At 38.0% G+C, this 18,768-nt stretch overlaps 1 long non-coding RNA gene across 9 annotated transcripts in view; it reads right to left on the bottom strand.

Annotated features, from left to right (window-relative positions):
* The window catches only part of LOC113595313 (uncharacterized), a 74,694-nt gene extending 62,589 nt beyond the window's left edge, over positions 1–12,105 (bottom strand). For all 9 annotated transcript variants that reach the window (XR_008296394.1, XR_008296391.1, XR_008296393.1 and 6 more), the window contains exons 1-3: positions 12,008–12,105; positions 9,331–9,456; positions 8,729–8,996 (exon numbers count right to left, since the gene is read on the bottom strand). This is a non-coding gene — a long non-coding RNA (uncharacterized LOC113595313). The remainder of the gene's footprint in view (positions 1–8,728; positions 8,997–9,330; positions 9,457–12,007) is intronic.
* Between the last annotated feature and the right edge of the window lie 6,663 nt (positions 12,106–18,768).

Genomic DNA, 18,768 nt, shown 5'->3' with positions numbered 1-18,768 from the left:
ATATGTAATAGTAGTCCTTTTTTTTTTTTTAATTTGAATTTACGCAGTATTTGTCCACTCCTTTTAAAAATATTCACTTACTGGGGATCCTGGGTGGTTCAGTGGATTAAGTGTCTGGCTCTTGGTTTCAGCTCAGGTCATGATCTCAGGGTAGTGAGATCGGGCCCATGTCAGGCTCCACACTGGGCATGGAACATCTTTGGATTCTTCCTCCCTCTCTCTCTGCCCCTTCCCAGGTTGCGTGCATACTCAAAGTTGTGCACATGCATGATCTGTTTCTCTCAAAATAAATAAATAAATAAATAAACAAATAAACATTTCATTGTTGTAGTGCACTTGTCATATTTCTAACAATTTTTTTAACCTAGCCAGACTCTTTAACTTTTGTAAAAGGAGTTTATAAATTCCACAAAGAAGCCAGAAGAGATGAAGGGTAAGAGACTCCTCATTTGAAAATGGGCACCAGGAATTTTTGGACCGCTGAGGCTTTCAAAACCATGAAGCAGTAAATTCTACACTTTGGCTTAAACAAATCTCAACTGTGTTTGTGAACTTAGAGTCAAATTTGTCTCACTTGCACTCCAGATTGTTCTGACTAATGAAGCCTTACTTCTATCACCTTATGCTAAATTTCTGGCTATTTCTGCTGCCCGGCTGTTCCATCTCTTCTGTGCAAATCCTTTTCGTAACTCCAATGTTTCTATTGCTTTATATTATCTGAAAAAGTATAAAAACTTTGTTTTCATTCTGGTTGTGGATGCCTATATACTTAAAAATGTGAATCTCTATTTCTCTTCCAATGGAATGATTTGGTTTAGAATGAAATCACTGATCCTGGCTCATCAAATGAGCAGTGTGTGTGCTGTATTTCCCTCCTCCACATTCCATAATTTCCACATGTTGTAGAATAATCTTGACTTTTAGAACCAGATTATTAGTATTGGTGTAATTGTTATATTACACACTTAGCATCTGTATTGTATCCATTGTAACAATTGTTTGGTCATCAACTCCCAAGTTTTGCTGTGCCTCTGGCCACTTCTCCTACAACCAGTTTTGCCCATATTTGAGTGCATTATTTACATTCATTTCTCAGAAAGCTAGAATATTTTTCTAAATATTTTTTTTCAGGAAAGTTATTCGGTTCTTATTCTATGAATATTTACAATCATGTGAAATTTGTTTTATAATTTGTGTATCATATCGGTTAAGATCAGGTTTAACTACATCTAAGAGAAAAACAAGTAAACAATGGCTTTAAACACATTAAAATTTATTTCCATCTCATATAAAAGAAGTCTGGGCATAGGAATCCCAACCTGACCTGAAAGCTCCATGAATTTTGTTGGTGATTCAGATTTTATGCTCTGCCAGCCTGGGAGCATCCATCATACATGTGACCCAAGATAGCTGCCCAGGGGCGCCTTAGGTCAGATCTCACGGTTCCTGAGTTCAGTTCATGAGTTCAAGCCCTGGTGGGGCACTGTGCTGACAGCTCAGAGCCTGGAACTTGCTTTGGATCTGTATCTCCCTCTCTCTCTCTCTCTGCCTCTCCCCCACTTGTGCTCTCTTTCTCTCTCTCATCCCAAAATAAATTAACATTTAAAAAAAAGAAATTAAAAATATGGCTGCCCAAGTGGCAGCCATCAGACCCATTTTTTTTAATGTATGTTTATTTTGAGACACACACACACATACACACACAGAATGTGAGCAGGGGAGGGGAAGAGGGAGAGAATCCCAAGCAGGTTCCATGCTGTCAGCACAGAGCTCAAGGTGGGACTCAATTCCACGAATGAGATTATGACCTGAGCCAAAATCAAGAGTCCATAGCTTAATGACTGAACCGCTCAGGCACCCAGATCCATTTTCTAAGCAGAAGAATGGAGGAAAAGAGAGAGAGAGGAGAAAATGGAAGTTTACACACTTCCAGTCACATTTCTTTGGACCAATAGAAAGATAATAGCCACATAGACACACACAATTTCAAGGAAAGTTAAGAAATGTGCCTGACTAAAATTGAAGACTAAAATGGAAATTTGAAGGTACAGACAAATTCCGGTCACAAAACTGAGCATTATCTTTAATGAATATATGAAATGTTGGGGTTGCAAACATTTTTTTTCTAAAATCTCTGTTGATACTGCTCCATTGTCTCCTTGCTTTTCTTAGAGAAGTAATTACCTAGATTTTCCCCTTTGAAGGTAACATCTTAACTTCCCCTTCTCCACAATGGATGCTTGCCGAAACTGTTATTTATCTCTTAAATTACAAATAAATAAATAAATAAATAAAACATATATGTACATATGTTTTTGTTTTATTCTTCATTAATTTACTTTGCATCAAGTAGTTCCTTTAAATGCTATAATTATAGGGGCACCTCGGTGGCTCAGTCAGTTAAGCTTCTGACTTTGGCTCAGGTCATGATCTCAGCGCTCTAAGTTCCAGCCCCACATTGGGCTCTGTACTGACAGCTCAGAGCCTAGAGCCTGCTTCGGGTTCTGTGTCTCTGTCACTCTCTGCCCCTTGTGCTCTGTCTCTCATTCTCTCAAAAATAAACATTAAAAAAATTCTCTTTAAAATTACAGTTATAGTCTTCCCTCCTCTAAAAAAAGTTTTTTCTATTATTTCTTTGATTTGTGTTTCTTTTCCATTTATCATCTGGTATTTATCTTATAAATATATTGGGTTTCTTAGAGCTCCACTCTCAGAGACTTATCTTTCCTCCTTTTTCATTTTTGTTTACTTCTGAGAGACTCTCTTTATTTTCTAAGCCACTAATTGAGATGGCCACTTACAAGACATCTCCTCATCTGTCTGAGATTTGTTTTAAAAATTTTAGAAATGGGGCGCCTGGGTGGCTCAGTCGGTTGAGCATCCGACTTTGGCCCAGATCATGATCTCATGGTTCGTGGGTTGGGGACCCGCGTGGGGCTTTCTGCTGACAGCTTGGAGCCTGGAGCCTGCTTCAGATTCTGTGTCTCCCTCTCTCTCTGCCCCTCCCCAGGTCATGCTCGCACTCTGTCTCTGTCAAAAATAAATAAATTTAAAAAACAAATTTAGAAATGATGATTTTCCTCAGAAACAAGGGTTCTTAATCTCAGATTGTTCCATGTTGGTACATACAACGTTCTCAGATTTTGTTGTGAATATAAGATGGAAGACCTTTTGGGGCTTTTTTTCCTGTTTCATGAAGTAAGTCCATATCACAGGATTGCATTTGTATGGATTTTTCAGCATTATTTTCTCTTGGACTACTGAGTCTTTTCACATACCTGGTGATCTTTTTTTATGCATATTCTTAAACAGAAGATCTATGTTTGCCTAGAAATATGACTTGTGTTTATTTTCAGAGATTGTGTTTAAGTTTTATCCCCTGTGAAAGAGGAAAAGAATGTTGGTATTTTCTGTGGTTTGACTGTGCTAGATTGGGGATCCAGATGGCCACAGGCATAGGGAAGGATGCGTTTCTCCTTTTCTAGCAGGTCCTGTCCAGCCACTAAAGCAGGTGACTGATTTCTGGCCCACTCTAGCCTGTAAGGTGGCCAAGAATTAGTTTTGAATTGCATTTTTGAATGGAAAAGGGAAATATATTATGCAGCTAAGCCTTTAGGTAAATTCCTTACTACTTAAACAGACAGTTGTTGTTTCTGCATTTGTAGTACATCAAGAGAGTTCTGAAAAAAAATCTGCTGTGGCAAGTTACTTGAGTAGAAAGAACTTGGACAAATAGTACTCATCTCCAGATTATCTAAGCAGCTAAATCTTCCCTCCAGTCATTATCATTCCAAGATTAGATTTTCATTTTTCACATTTTTTCAGTGAGAAATACTACCCACCTACCGAAAACATGGACCTCTCCTTTGCCTCTATCTGCTTGGTATTTTCCAACAATTTCTCAAAGATTCTCAGTCTTTCATGGAAATCTCAGTTTCCAATGCATTGATAGATATATTCTTATTTTTAGACTCCTTGTGTAACTTCAATATTTGAAGAGTGAGAAGTAAATGCATGAGCACAGATAACCATATTGAAACCAAAATCTGAAAATGTGGTTTTGAGCCAAACCATTGTGTAAAGGCCAATTTTCCAAACTACAAATATGGTTTAAATATTTCCACTGTTTACAGTATGTGCTCATGTGGAATTAAAAAAAATTATTTTGAAATGAATAAACTTGTTTTACTTTTTAATGTTGTAAGGTTTTTACATATACATGAGTATTATAAAGCTGAAAATATGCTAACTTTATCTAAAAGTACAATTTAAGGAGGTCTAAATTGACAAGCAATACTATTTCAATAATTTGGGCTTTGCATAACAGAATTATGTGGTTGATATTTTCCACATAGTTTATCTAAGCTCTCAAGTAAATGAGACACTAAAAGTATCAAAGGTCTGACAAACCTAAGGCCTGTGGGGCAAATTTTCACCTTTAATTAAATGTTAATATTTACTTGACAGATTAAAAACTATTTTTATCTGGTTAACTGGATTAACCATTTCATAATATGTTTGTCTTTCTTTTTTTCTCAAGAGAAAAAAGATATATTGAGTCCATACTCACAATTTTCTATCACAGACCACTGTATTGTGTAATATGCTTTTATAGAGGTAAGATCAGCCTGGCTATCCCCTCGGTAATCAGTGGATGTACTGAAATTTTCCACATAAGGCCACCAGAATACTACTATATGCAATCATTGGGTGGTTCCATCTGGTTCTAATTAGCAATAAATGATGAGACTCTTTACTCTGGAATTTTTGAAAGATTAAAAGTTATTTTTTTATAGAAGATTCCTTGTGAAGAAATTAACCCATATTTTAAAAAGTACCACATATGGGGCACCTGGGTGGCTCAGTTGGTTGAGCGTCCAACTTCGGCTCGGGTCATGATCTCATAGTTCATGAGTTCGAGCCCTGCGTCGGGCTCTGTGCTGACAGCTCAGGCCCTGGAGCCTGCATCGGATCCTGTGTCTCCCTCTATCTCTGCTTCTCCCCTGCTTACACTCTGTCTCTCTCTCAAAAATAAATAAAGATTAAAAAAAATTTTTTTAAATAAAAAGAACCACATAAAGTTTGCTGAGTTGCTAACGTAAAGTGAAAATAAACACTAAAGGATGTGGTACATAACTTGATTACCATGCCTTTCTCCCATTATTGATGATAGTAGTAGTGATGATGATGATAGAAGTTATTATGGTTCCCCTGTGTAGTGGAATTGTTTTCATCCAGCATCCATTCACCCTACATCCTTTAATAGCTCTGGATTTTTGTTTGAGCACAGTGCCTTATCCTGCTTTTGCATCCCTGCTCTATTCTTACTCCACTTCTTCGACCCAGATAGATGTACAGGTTGAGTGGCCAAAGTCGAGGACATAGAATCAATTGCTGGTCCTATGATTTTTGTAGAGATGGCTGTAGATAGAAGTTGGCCAAATTGCAGATTATCTAAAGGTTTTGCAGGAGCTACTAGGCAGAGGGTGACCCTCTTTCCAATGAGTCCAGGACACCTAGAGCCACAGATGGATCTGGACACCAGGAGGAGGAAGCTTGCCTGACTATGGAAACAGGAGGAAATAAAGCCAAGAGATGGAGAGAAAACAAGTTTGAGTGACATCACACTTGAACTTAAACTCTGAACCAAGTCTTTCCTGGGCCCTTCCTACTCAACAATTTCTCATTGTGTTTTCACAGTCACCTCGTCATTCTTCCTGCCTTGCTCACTCCTCTGAAGCTCCTGATTTGTTTGGAAGAGGCCAAACTGACTCTCACCGAGGCCATTGCATTTGCTGTTCCCTCTGCTTGAACTGCGCCCCACCCCCACTCCTCCCCCCAAGACCCTCAGCTATTCTCATCACTACCCCCTTCACTCTCTTCAGGCCTCTGCTCAAATATCCAACTCCTCGGAGAAGTCCTATCGGTCACTCTTCTAAACATGTACTTTCTATCACTCTCTCTACCCTTCATCTGCCTGTTTGCTCACAGAAACCAACCACATCTGCCACTATCTATGATGGCTGGTTCCTCTGTGTAACTTCTCCGCCTCTTCCACAAGTGTCTGAGCATCACACGAGCGGTAGATTGGCCTGCTTCTTCACCGCTGTATCCCGGTATCAAGAACATGCCTATTGCATAGTGGGCCCCAGCAACTATTTGCTGAATGAAGGAATAAATGAATCAATAAGTCCCATTGTTGTTGTTACTTTGGCTTCACCCAGGAGTAAACTTCCTGTCACGGTCAAAGTGTTGTAACAATTAGAATATCATTATGCTAGTTATCATGATACAGACATGAATCCCTAAATGGTTAAGTAAAAAGCAAATGGAGTAAGAGATTTAAAAGTCATATTCTGCCTGACTCCAGGGCTATTAGAAACTAGTCTCTACTGCTTTCAAAATTGCTAAGTTCAGCCAGGAGGGCTTAAAAAGTATTTCTCTCCTGATTATGTCCATGTTTTCTTCTTTTAATGGATAATAATTTAACAAAAATTTCACGTTTTATATTCAGCGATGAAGACTAATAGCTAATAAACTCTTGGCAAACACAGCTTCTATTAGAAATATACTTTAGTTAACAGAATTATTGGACTATTATACTTTCAAAATTCATAGTAAGTTACATGCAGTAGACATATGCTTAGTATGAACACAGATCTAGATTTTGCCTGAGACAGTCTTGATTTATTTATTTTTTGTTGTCCTGTCATAACAATGAATATCTGCCCCTTTTCCTATCAACACATCATATATATATATATGTATATATGTATATATATGTATATATGTATATATATGTATATATGTATATATATGTATATATGTATATACATATATATATATATATTCCATTTTTCCACATATATATGGAATATATATATTTGTTTTCCTCCCTGGAGTTAGTTCACTGTAACCTTCTGAACAACCTATTGCTGTTTTCCTGAGTGTCTGGAATTATCATGCTGTCTCATTCATACAACAGAAATATACTATGTTTCTGAAGCATGCTAGCAATTCCTACAGATAGAACATTCATAGTAGAATAGGCAAGTATGTAAATACATAATGGCAGTTCACATGAAAAGGACTATGAAGGAAGAGGAAGCGATATCTCAAACTTGTTCACTTTTTTCCATTTTTACAGCTGGCATTCTTTTCCTTAGCACCATCATTTTTCACTGGGACCATTGCCATAAATTCCTTAGTTCCCCACTTCCTCCTTTCTCCCCCTCCAATCTGTTAGCACACTGCACCAAGATGAGCATTTAAAACACAAACTGGATCTCATCCTCCAGTTGTGAAAATGAAATGAATGTCTAAGCCCAGGTGCTCTAGAAAACAGAACCTAGTACAAAAGCTATGCATTAAGACTATACAGAGGAGTCTAATGCCAGGAAATCCAGAATGAAGGACAAGGGCAGTGAAGCAAGAAAGGAAAGAGCAGAAATGGCAGGGGGGGGGGCGGGGCAGGGGGGATTGTATCTGACTTCTGGTCAGTCCCAGGTATCATGTTGTGTGACTACTGAGTCTCATGGGACCATCTCCCAAGGGGCCCTGTGCACTATTATATTTTGGGACTGGTGGGTTAGGGAAGGGGGGAAGACTTTGTCTTCTGTCCCTTTCTATTGGTCCAAGTTTCATTCCTCATCCTCAGCACTTCATCTCTCCCACATTTTTAAGTTGGGCAAGTATGGGAGCCTCATGGGTCTTGAAACAATCATATCTCAGCAGCCACAGAGAGAGGAACCCTGGGGCTGGAGGGGAGAAATGGAATAACCAGGCATGAGGTAAGTGCAGTCAGTTTACCCCAGAGAAATTGGTTTTATAAGGACCAGGCCTAGAGTGGAATGGTGGTCAAGAGCCTCAGAGACAATAAGGTTGAGAGGATTTAAAATGGTACAAAAGAGGTATCTGATAGGATAAGTTAACATTGAGTATCTACAAACTGAAAGTACCTGGTAAATGTTACTGGTCTATTATTTATAGTTATTATGGATGAAACATTTGAAACAAGTGAGTGATGATTATAAATACATTATAAATTCCACTTGGTAGACATATGGAGATTTCTTGTGCTTATTGGTTTTGACTGAGCATACACTTTGTGCAACATGGTGCCTGGGACCAGCAAACATAGTGGTGAACAATTAGGTGTGGCTTCTATATTCATGCCAAGACAGAGCCAAACAGGAATCAAATACATTATGAATTAAATCATGCCTATGGTGGGTGCTCTTGAGTAGCTTGTTTGGTTAAGCTTCATACTCTGGATTTCAGCTCAGGTCATGATCTCGCAGTCATGGGATTGAGCCTTGTGTTGGGCTCCATGCTGAGCATGGAATCTGCTTGGACTCTCTCCCTCTCTCTCTGCTCCTTCTTCTCTCAGTCAGTCACTAACTAACTAAATAAATAAATAAATAAACATTAAGAAAAATTTTAAATCATGCCTGTGATGGAGAAATACAGGGCCTTCTATGAGCCTATAACAGAAGGATATAACCCAGTTAGGGAGGAGGTGGCCAGACAAGTGACAATTTAGTCAAGAGGAAGAGCATCGTGGGCAGAAGTGGTGTCATAGGTGTGAAGGTTACTTGCGTGTGTCAACTTGGGTAGGCCATGGCACCCAGTTTTTGGCCAAACACTAGTCTAGATGTTACTGTCAAGGCATTTTTAGATCAGATTAACATTTAAATCAGTGAACTTTGAGTAAAGTAGATTAATTTACATAATGTGGATGGGCCTCATCCAGGCGGCTGAAGGTGTGAGAGAAAAGGCTAAGGTCTCTTGAGAAGGAATTCGTCCTCCAAAAGACCTTCACACTGGAAGATTCAATGTCAACTCTTCTGTGGGTCCCCAGCCTGCTGGTTGCCTTGCAGATTACAGACTTTCCAGATCCCACAATTATGTGAGCCAATTCTTTCAAACAAAGTGCTCTCTCTCTCTTTGTTTGTACATACACACACTTCCTGTTGGTTCAGTTTCTCTGGAAAACTCTGGGTAATATAACAAAGCAAAGGCCCTGAGGCCACGAGAGAACATGGCTTCTTCAAGGCCCTGAGAAAAGACACTGTGGTAGAGTGAGGAGCAGGTGGTAGGAGTTGGGTGTGGAGAGGGAGGCAAGAGCCAGATATTCAGGACCATAATTCAGGATCTTTGTTGCGAATGCAGTGGAAAACCATTCAATGATTTTAATCCAGCTAGATTAGAAACATTTTACTTTGAAAAATGGAGACCAACATAATAATATGGATAAAAGTTACATGATCCTGAATTAGGATAGGGCCAAAAGAGAGGGAGAGAGAGAGGAGTCAATTAACATTTCCTTACCTGTCCCCTTTGTGGTTATCCTGTATGTGCAGCTCTTCTAGAACACTCCAGAATACCTGCAGCAGTTGCTAGTGAATTCTTGAATTCTGGGGCAAAGTATTCCTCTGCCTAACCTGCACCTGTAGCCTTGGGAAAGGGTTGTAGATGAGGACAACTTCTTATAGGCCAGAGAAGTAAGCTACAATTCTAATTCATGTTCCCAATTTTTAATTATATTTTATTTAATTTTTTCAGGCTTCAAAAATTTTAATATTTTACTTAAAAGTTCTCAGACATCTTACGAAAACCCAGAGATCTTTCTCTAGATGTGCCTTAAAAGCAGTATAAGTTAAAAGTGATATTAGTATACTCCTGAGTTTCTTTCTCTTTTCCCTTTGACTTGGTCTGCTCAAAGCATAGTTGTAAGTTTCTGTAACAATTGAAGCTTGCGCCCTCCCCCGCTCACATGCGTTCTCTCTCTCTCTCTCTCTCAAAAATAAACATTTAAAAATTTTAAAAAGGCGGGGCTCCCGGGTGGCTCAGTCAGTTAAGCATCGGAATTTGATCAGGTCATGATCTCACAATTTGTGGGTTTGAGCCCTGCTTTCGTTTCTGTGTCTTCCTCTCTCTCTGCCTCTCTCTCTCTCTCTCCCTCTCTCAAAAATAAATAAACATTTAAAAGTTTTTTAATAAAAAATAAAATAAAAATTGAAGCATCCAATTAATGCCTAGATATAACTCCCAATGAAACTAGAAACAGCCAACTTTTAATGTTCTAGGTATGTGGATCTTATGCTAAGAAAGTCACCAGTTCTTAATGGAGTCTTCAAATCTGCCCTATAGCCTATTGCATTTTTCTAGTACTCTTATTCTTTCCCATAACTCACAATATTTTATATCTTGTTTTTCCCTTAAAATCTCCTACCTCCTTTCCCCAGCAACCCCACCCCCAACCCAACTCCCATATTTTATGGTGGAAACAGAAGCAATCAAAAAGGAAGCTCTTCCCATGGTCATCTAAACTCTACTTGGCTTTCCCCACCACAGCCTTTCCTTTCTCCTCTATTTAATGAAGGAAGTGTTCCCTCATCTTTTCAAGTTTAAGCTCTCAAATGTTCTTATTAACTTTTAACTTATTAACTTACTAACTTTTCTTTTGTCTTCCCTAAGATTCTATCTCTTTGGTTATCCCTCTTCTTCATGTACGTTTAACTTCTCCCTCTCCCCTGGGTTATCTACCAGCATAAAAAGAACACTTGGTAATTCCCATTAAAGATGGAAGAGAAGGAGGAAGAGAAGGCAGTCTCCTGTTTTAGTTCTTTGTCCAGCCACCCCCTCTTCTCTCTTCTCTCCTTCAAATAATAATACCCTTTGTAGTTTGGACACCATCTCTCCATACTTAGGGTCCTAATGAAATTCATTCATTCTTGATCCAGTCATCAAATATTTACTTTTTGAGAAGCTAATACTGTGTTTTCAGTCTTAAAATGGGACAAGACCTTTGTGATAAGGTGTGTAGTCAAGCCAGTTCTGTAGTTGAGGATTAGGAATAAAATCACAAACATTAAACACAGTCTCCAATATCAGGTGCTTCTGTAATAAATACTGTAGGCTCCAGCTACCTTACTTCTTTGTCCCATTTGTTAACGGTGAGAGTGCTAACTTTTGGTTCTCTCAAAGCATCCGAAATGCCTGAAATCTAGCCATTATCACCAAGTCTTATGAAGGATTTTTTTAAGGTAGGGATTGCCCTACACCAAGCCAGCTGGCTCTAACATCTGTATAATAATTCTTACCTGATTGAGTTAACACTTGGATGTGATTTCACAAAAATGTGAAATCATGCCAATGTTTTCAGCTATTAATTTGTTATCATGTCGTTTGTTTACTTAACGTATATGATTAACTGTTATATTTTGTCCCTGAAGATAGAGCTGAAGACAAACACCTTGCATTTGAGTTACTAGTTTTGTGGAAGAAAGAGAAGTATTTATTAGGGATTGATGAGAAACAATGTAGGCAATGGTCGTTGAAGGGATGACCAGATAAGGGCAGAAATGTTCCTCAATTGGCTTGAGGAGGCCTCACAGAGTAGGTTACATTTGAGCCAAGAAGGAGTTTTCAAGTGAGAATGTTAAAGAAACCATAACATTTTGTTAGATTCAATTATTTTGTTCATTTGAGAGTCCCAGGTGAAATGATATCCAATATGGGTACATTTGGGGGAAGAGTTGTATAACAAGGTCAAGAGAACAGGGGTTGCTCACAGAATACATCTCAGTAGGTATCAATCATTTACATGGATTCAGCCCATACCATATTGCATTAAACTATCTTCTTTCCTCAACAGCCCTGGAGTTTAGGTCATTTTACAGTCACATACATTTTAACAGATGAGTAAACTGAGGCTTAATTTGAGGAAGTGAGTTCCCCAAGGTTCCAATTAAAGGAGAAGATGGTGGAGTCAAGATTGGAATTGAGACAATTGGTTATCAGCCCTGAGGTCCTGCAGCAACCCCACAGTGTATCCAGGAGCAAGAAATAGACAGTGACTTCCCATGAGGGGTTTCTAAAGGATGGAAAGAAATGTAGGCAGCACCACACGGTAGCAGAAAGAGAGAATGAACTGAATCCCACGGTCAAATTCCCTGGCATTGCCTGGAGGGGTGCAAGCAGCTCTAGAAACCCACTGATTTACCTTCTCAGGTCACTACTCCAGATGATGTGGCTTGGGAGGAGTCTGGCAGCCTAGAAAGGCAGTTCAACTGGCGTTCTCCATAACTATGGGATTAGAGGCCTGCCAACATTCTACCAACTTCCATCTCCAGGTAAAGCAGAAAACTGCTTCACTTGATGTTGGAGAAAAGTTCACAAGAGGAGCTCGCTTAAAATCTCTTGTATTTCTCTCACTGACTTATTTCACTTAGCATAATACACTCTAGCTCATATGTGGAATTTAAGAAACAAAACCAGATGAACATGGGGAAGGGGAAAAAACAGAGGAAGGCAAACCATAAGAGACTCTTAACTACAGAGAGAAAACTCAGGATTGATGGGGGGGGGATGGGCTAAATGGGTGATGGACATTAAGGAGGGTGTTTGTTGGGATGAGTACTGGGTGTTGTATGTAAGTGATGAATCACTAAATTCTACTCCTGAAACCAATATTATACTGTATGTTAACTAACTAGAATTTAAGTAAAAACTTAAAGTAAAGAAAATCTCTTATATTTCAATGAAATTTTCCAACTGGTAAGTTTCAGCTGTTTTTCCAAGTTAAAATCCAATTCTCATTCTTTAAGGTTTTCCTTAGGGCTATAAAGTATAGTTGGAAAACAATATCAATATAATGTTAATATGGGGCGAAATTGCTATTTGCTGGGTTAAATAAATCTTGTTTGGATCATTTTATTATCTTGTCACCAAAACATTAAAACCTTGACAATATGTTGACTTTAAAATATTCTAGACTTTCCAGTGTTGATGACTCTGTAAGCCGAAGATGAAATATTCTGATTTATAGATTAGTTAATTTGATATAGGCTGAAGGAACATATTTAAAAAGAGCCAATATCATTTTGTATCTTCAATTTTTAAGCTCTTATTCAAAATTATACAAGTAAGTTTTGCTCTTCAATGGCAGTTTCGTGTTAATTTTTCTGATCTTCTCAAGTGCAGTTCGGAAAGCCCCTTGATCACAGCTATGACTAATTTATTTTTAATTGCATTCTGATATTGCTTAACTTCCTCTAAATTTTGGCAGTTTTCTACCATTCAACGCAACAATATTTTTGTGAGAAAAAAATATTTACTCTAAAGTGAAAACAGGTTTCTCCGTGGGTGTTCTAATATATTTGTCACTTTCCAGTTCTAGAATATTTTGGCATCGAAAGTATCTATTTGACCTTTATAGAAGGTTTTGAAATAGTTACTGTGTTTTAGTGTTATTTCTCAAAATCTTCAAGTTAAACCCTGTTTAGAATTTTGCTTTCTGCAAATACTAACATAAAGAAACAGCATCAAGTTCCATTGGAAATACATATTCAGGATATGAATGTATTTATGAAGGTGACCAGATTATATCTGGAAATATCATGAAGCTGGGATACTGAAGGGGCAAATAAGACATGAATGAATATGTGATTAGATATTGATATTTTCATTTTTTAAATGAGGAGTTTCAGACTCAGAGAGGTTAAATGAGATGTCCAAAATCACACAGTTGAGGCTAAATAAAGCCTGCTGTTTGAACCCAACATGCATGCTCATTCCACTGTACCACATTGACTTGTTATGCTTTGGCATTTTTGAGTGAATTCCATCCATTGAGAGGGACATGAGGGGAAAAATTGGAAATAAAACACTGATGAAAGATTTCTGTGGCTTTGAAACAATGAACAAAGTATGCATTAGTCAGCCATTTTCTATCTCCTCCCACCCAGCTGGGAAAATTTGGTCAGACAACAAAGTATTTCTTTTTGTTGTTCCAGTAATTCTGCAAATTGTTCTAAGAAAAAAAGGACAAATAGAAAATAAATTGGAGACTTGATCTCTGATCTGAGACAATGTACAGTATAGATAGGAGGAAAATATGCATATAAAATAAGGAAAGAATGAGTTTCTAAAGTCATGTAGTAGTAAATACAAGTAATCATGCAAATAAGCACCATAGTGCTGGGCATAGAGATGGAAGTGAAAGTAGACTTTTATTATAATCAGATGTACTACTCATAAAAAGCTCCATGAAGGCAATTAATTGTTAACAAATTTCAAAAAGAAAGGAAATTAAAACAGGAGAGAGAAAGAAGACGGGGCAAGTTAAATGCCCAAAGAATGATGTGATTAGCCTGGAGAAACCATAGAGAAAGAAAGAGTGGAAACATTTGGCATCGGTAAAACTCATTAAATTCTAGACTTAAAAAGTTTAAATTTGGTCACGTAGCCTTCAAAAATAATGAATTAATGAAAAAATACCTTGAGATTTTGTCCTTTTGGGTGCAAAATGTCCCAATTCAGACTCATGAACTTCTGTCCTTTGAGTATGCAAGTCAGGAAACTGTGTTATCCACAACTGCTTCCTCTTCATCTTCTCTCCCCCTTGCAACTCTTTCCAAGTTCAGACCATTTTATTTGCTAGATATTGCTTAAATCCATCCACTTCTCTCTGTGTCCATCCCCACAATCCTAACACAAGCTCTCATTGTCTTTCTCTTGAATTATTTTATTAAAATAGTCTAATCTGTCTGGACACCTTGGTGGTTCAGTCGGTTGAGTGTCCAAAGTCTTGATTGTGGCTCAAGTCATGATTCCAGGATCCTGGGATCAAGCCCTGAGTCAGACTCAGTGCTGAGCGCAGAAACTGCTTAAGATTCTCTCTCTCTTCCCCTCTGCCCCTTTCCCCTGCTCATGCACTTTTAAGTATGCATTCTCTATCTCTAAAATAAAATTTACAAAAATGCCAAAAAAAAAAAAAATAGCCCAATGTGTCTACCGTCAGCCAGTCAGGCCCTTCTGCAAGCCAATGTCTCATCACATTAAAGCTGATAACGGCCAGCAGTTCACAACTCCCATAAATTGTCCTATGAAGTCCTTTATCAGCTGTCTTCCATCTATCTCTCTAGCCTCACCTTCCTCTCTCTGCACTAGATTTGCTGACATTCCATCTCCATTTGTGCTCATCCTCATTCCTCACAGCACGTGACCTGTGTTTATAATGTTCTTTCCTTCTTGACTGGGTTACTCATTCTTTGGCTTTCCTCTTAAGCAGGACACCCCATCGCATCCTCCCCGATCTTACTCGACTAGGTCAGATCCCTGTTTTAAGCTCTCTTGGCCCCACTTACCTCTCCCTTGAAGCATTTAACATCATTGTTAAAAGCTATTCTCTCTAATTCTCAAAGCAACGCCATGAAGGTGGTTTATTTTTACATTCTCTCCATGAGGAAACTGAAGAATAAAGAGGCTAAATAAATATTCAAGCTTATAGAGATAATAAGTGACAGAACCAGGATAGAGAGCAAAGCAGTCTGAATTCCAAGGCTGTTCTTGTTCTCTCTGAGCTGTAGTTGCCTCTATATATTTGCCAAATGGATGGGTGGACAGACAGCTGAATAGGCAAATACAGGAGTTAACGTCAGCAGACATTTTGGGGATATTTAAAAAAATGAAAGAGGAGGAGAAAAGGCTATCTGCAGAGTTGAGATGGCAATTGGGTGTTTTAATCATGGGTGAGATTGGTAATGGAAAAATATCTGGATAGCCCATCTACAGAGCAGTGAGGAAACAATGGGTGATGACTGATGTGTCGTGGATGGCAATTCTAAAAGTGTGACCTATGGAATTGAGAAAGTAATGCTGAGAGTCTTTTATAAATGCTGGGACACCTCAATGTCAAGGATTTTTGTCTGTTATAGTCTCCAAATGAGTTTTACAAACTTTCTCACATCATCCCCTTCCATGATGAGAAATGCCTATTGTAATTTGTAAATCCCTCTAGAACATACCATTTCCATATCTTTGTTATTGGGCTGATATTCAGTATAACAGGGCTCTCTAGAGTAGACCTCATGTGTGCTATTTTACAACAGCTAGCTATTTATTAATCATTGAGAGTTCAGCTATTTTATTTCATTTGGGATGAAATAAAAATCAGTGTTACCAATTATGCACAACACAGATTTAGAAGCAAGTTGCTGTAAAGTTAAAACACACTTCCTCTTCTAAATTATTAGGAATTTTACAATGATTTTGACAGTAACTTTTTTTTCCTGGAAATTTCTTGGAGTCAACACATTTTCGAAGCATTATTTGCCTTTTGAGAGATTTTGCTAACACAAGAGCCAGCATGTTTAAATAATAATAATATAAATTATATAGGATGTAAAAAAAATAGAGCCTCTCTAAGAAATGGTCATGACAAAGCAGAACTTTTCAGAAGGACCACTTACAGGATTGTATAAAGCTTGTTCTTAGAGCTTTATTTGTAAGTATTCCCTTGTTTTCTAAGAAACAAGAGTAACCACATAAAGACAAGCATGAAATGGTTTAAGTTGAGCAGTGAGTACAGTGTCAGAAAGCCCTCCAGCTTGCATCTTGCAGAATCAGACAGTGTGGATTTGATCCCCCCCGCCTTTTTTAAAACATAGCTGTGACAATGCAAACTTCTATGACTTCGATGGTTTCTCAAATGAGCTTAAACACCTAGGCTCTCTCTCTCTCTCTCTCTGCTCTATTCCATGGAAACTTTTTCTTTTGGAGGGAGATGATCTTGAAAATAATTTTAGAAAAAAAATCTTGTAAGAGATTTGTCTGCCTGGATTTTGTTGTTATTGTCTGGTTTTGGTGGGGAGTGATGGAGAAGAGAATGAGTGTGCGTTGTTGCAGGTGTAGATCCGCAGGGAGGCGTATGGAGTCCACAGCCACGTTGGCACTTTTTCGCTTCACAACCTTGAATGGGATAAGAGTAACAGTGGCCGCATGGAGGTTTTGTGGGGGTTAAAAGGACAGTTACAGTAGGAGGAGTCCCTGGCATAGGACCAGCACATAATCAAGGTCAATTCTGATCATCATTACGTGTTAATTTTAACACTTGTTCAAAGTCTTTCCTGGCTTTCCGTAACTTCAAATCAAGCCAAAACTTTCTTTCAAGGAAATCTATAGTTAGTTCCTAACCTTCCTCGTCTAATTCCTTATGCTTTACCAATACAAGACACCTGCCCTAATAGAGGCCTCCCTTCCCTGACCTATGAAAACCTCATATTCATTACTTTTAGTGTACTGCTTTAAATTTTCCCTTATGTATTCATTAACATTCCCCCATTGAATTAATTATTGAATCAATATATTGATGAATCCATGCATTAATTAATACCCCCTACCAATGGACACAAGGATTGTGCCTATTTCTTTTTCATTGTATTAATGATAGGGTATGCATACTTATAGGTGTATTAACATTTAAATCCCAATTTGGTTATTTTATAATTTTCCAAATAGTGATAACAATTTGAAGTTTATCTGGAAGTTTAAAGACCAGAGAGCTATTGCCAATAATTTGATGATGAAAATGAGCGCCAATGTACCTCCCAGATAGTAAAATGTCCAGTTAAGTTATAATGTTCCAAAAAGTACAATGTTGCACAGGAACTGAATCTGAATCAGTGAAACAAAATACATACAGACATTCTTATCCAAATCCACACCCAGGGCTCATGCACAGTGGGAAAGACACTGGATACAAGAGTGACACATAAAAGGTAAATATTTTTATGTATTTAAAAAAAAAACTAAAAAGCCAATAAGAAAAACACTAAATGGAAGTTTAAAAAATAACCTTTAACTTATTTTTCCTAGAATATTGATACTATTGACATATATTAATACTAGGAATAAATTTATATCAGAAAAAAACTGAAAAGGAATTTAATGTTATTTATCAAAGGTGTCAAAAGATTCATAACATTTGATTCAGTAATCTAATTTCTAGGATCCTAATATAAGTAAAAATTAAAACTGCAACTTAATATATCTGTAAGTATGTGCATTGTATTTTTATTAAAATAGTAAAAAGGGAAGTCACAAGACTTGGTCCATCAATTGGAGAAGATTAATTAATTAATATGGGGACTTTATTTTTAAGTAATAATTAAAGAGTGAGGAAATGCTTACAAAATGTATTACATGACCTCAAAAATGCCATTACATGACAAAAGACAAGTAACTTATGAACTGTGACAGCTTAAATGCCAGCTTCAAATCCTAAGTTGCCCCCTCAAGCAGCCCAACAAAAGGACCAGAGACAGTAAAGGCGTAGGACATTTTAATCAGCAGTGAAACAAAGGATCAGCATCAGATACAAACATGAAGGAATTCTGACTAGTATATCACAGATGGAGACAGATTGAAAGACAAACTCAGACTACTCTCTCCAAGAAAACGGAACGGCAGGAAGTATTAAAAAATTCTGGCACAACATCATAACCATCCCTAGTTCAGAGACACAGTTTACAGTCAGGAGTTTTTGGCATGAGTAACGAGGACCTCTACTTGAAGTTCTTTTGTTTGCAGTGGATCAACTATAATCAGATGCAGCATCTGTGGCCTTTTTGAGATATTCGGGGAAAGAAACCTGTGGGCTCCACTTGTCTCCTGACTCATCCATCAGCAGAAGATGAGCCTGGATGTAGTGTGTGAAAATGGACGAGCTGTTTGTCCTCTGTAAGTCTGCATTATCTCATCCTTAAAATGGGGATAATAACAGCGCCAGCTTCATGGAGTGGTGAGGGCGGAATAAGGTACTGTTAAGCCAACGCACACACATAGGGATGCTTCAGGAGGTCTTGAAAATCATTAGAATTGTAGCTAAAAAATCTGAGAGTGTGGATTTTGAAGGCGTAGCCGTGTGTTGGAGGGATGGTGTCTTAGGTCAGGCACTCGAGGAAATAGATTCTGATGTGGAGA

The sequence above is a fragment of the Acinonyx jubatus genome, chromosome B1, assembly GCF_027475565.1.
Source record: "Acinonyx jubatus isolate Ajub_Pintada_27869175 chromosome B1, VMU_Ajub_asm_v1.0, whole genome shotgun sequence".
In the NCBI taxonomy this organism is placed as follows: Eukaryota; Metazoa; Chordata; class Mammalia; order Carnivora; family Felidae; genus Acinonyx; species Acinonyx jubatus.
The sequence above is the reverse complement of the archived record's forward strand: the minus strand, read 5'-3'. Positions and strand labels throughout refer to the sequence as shown.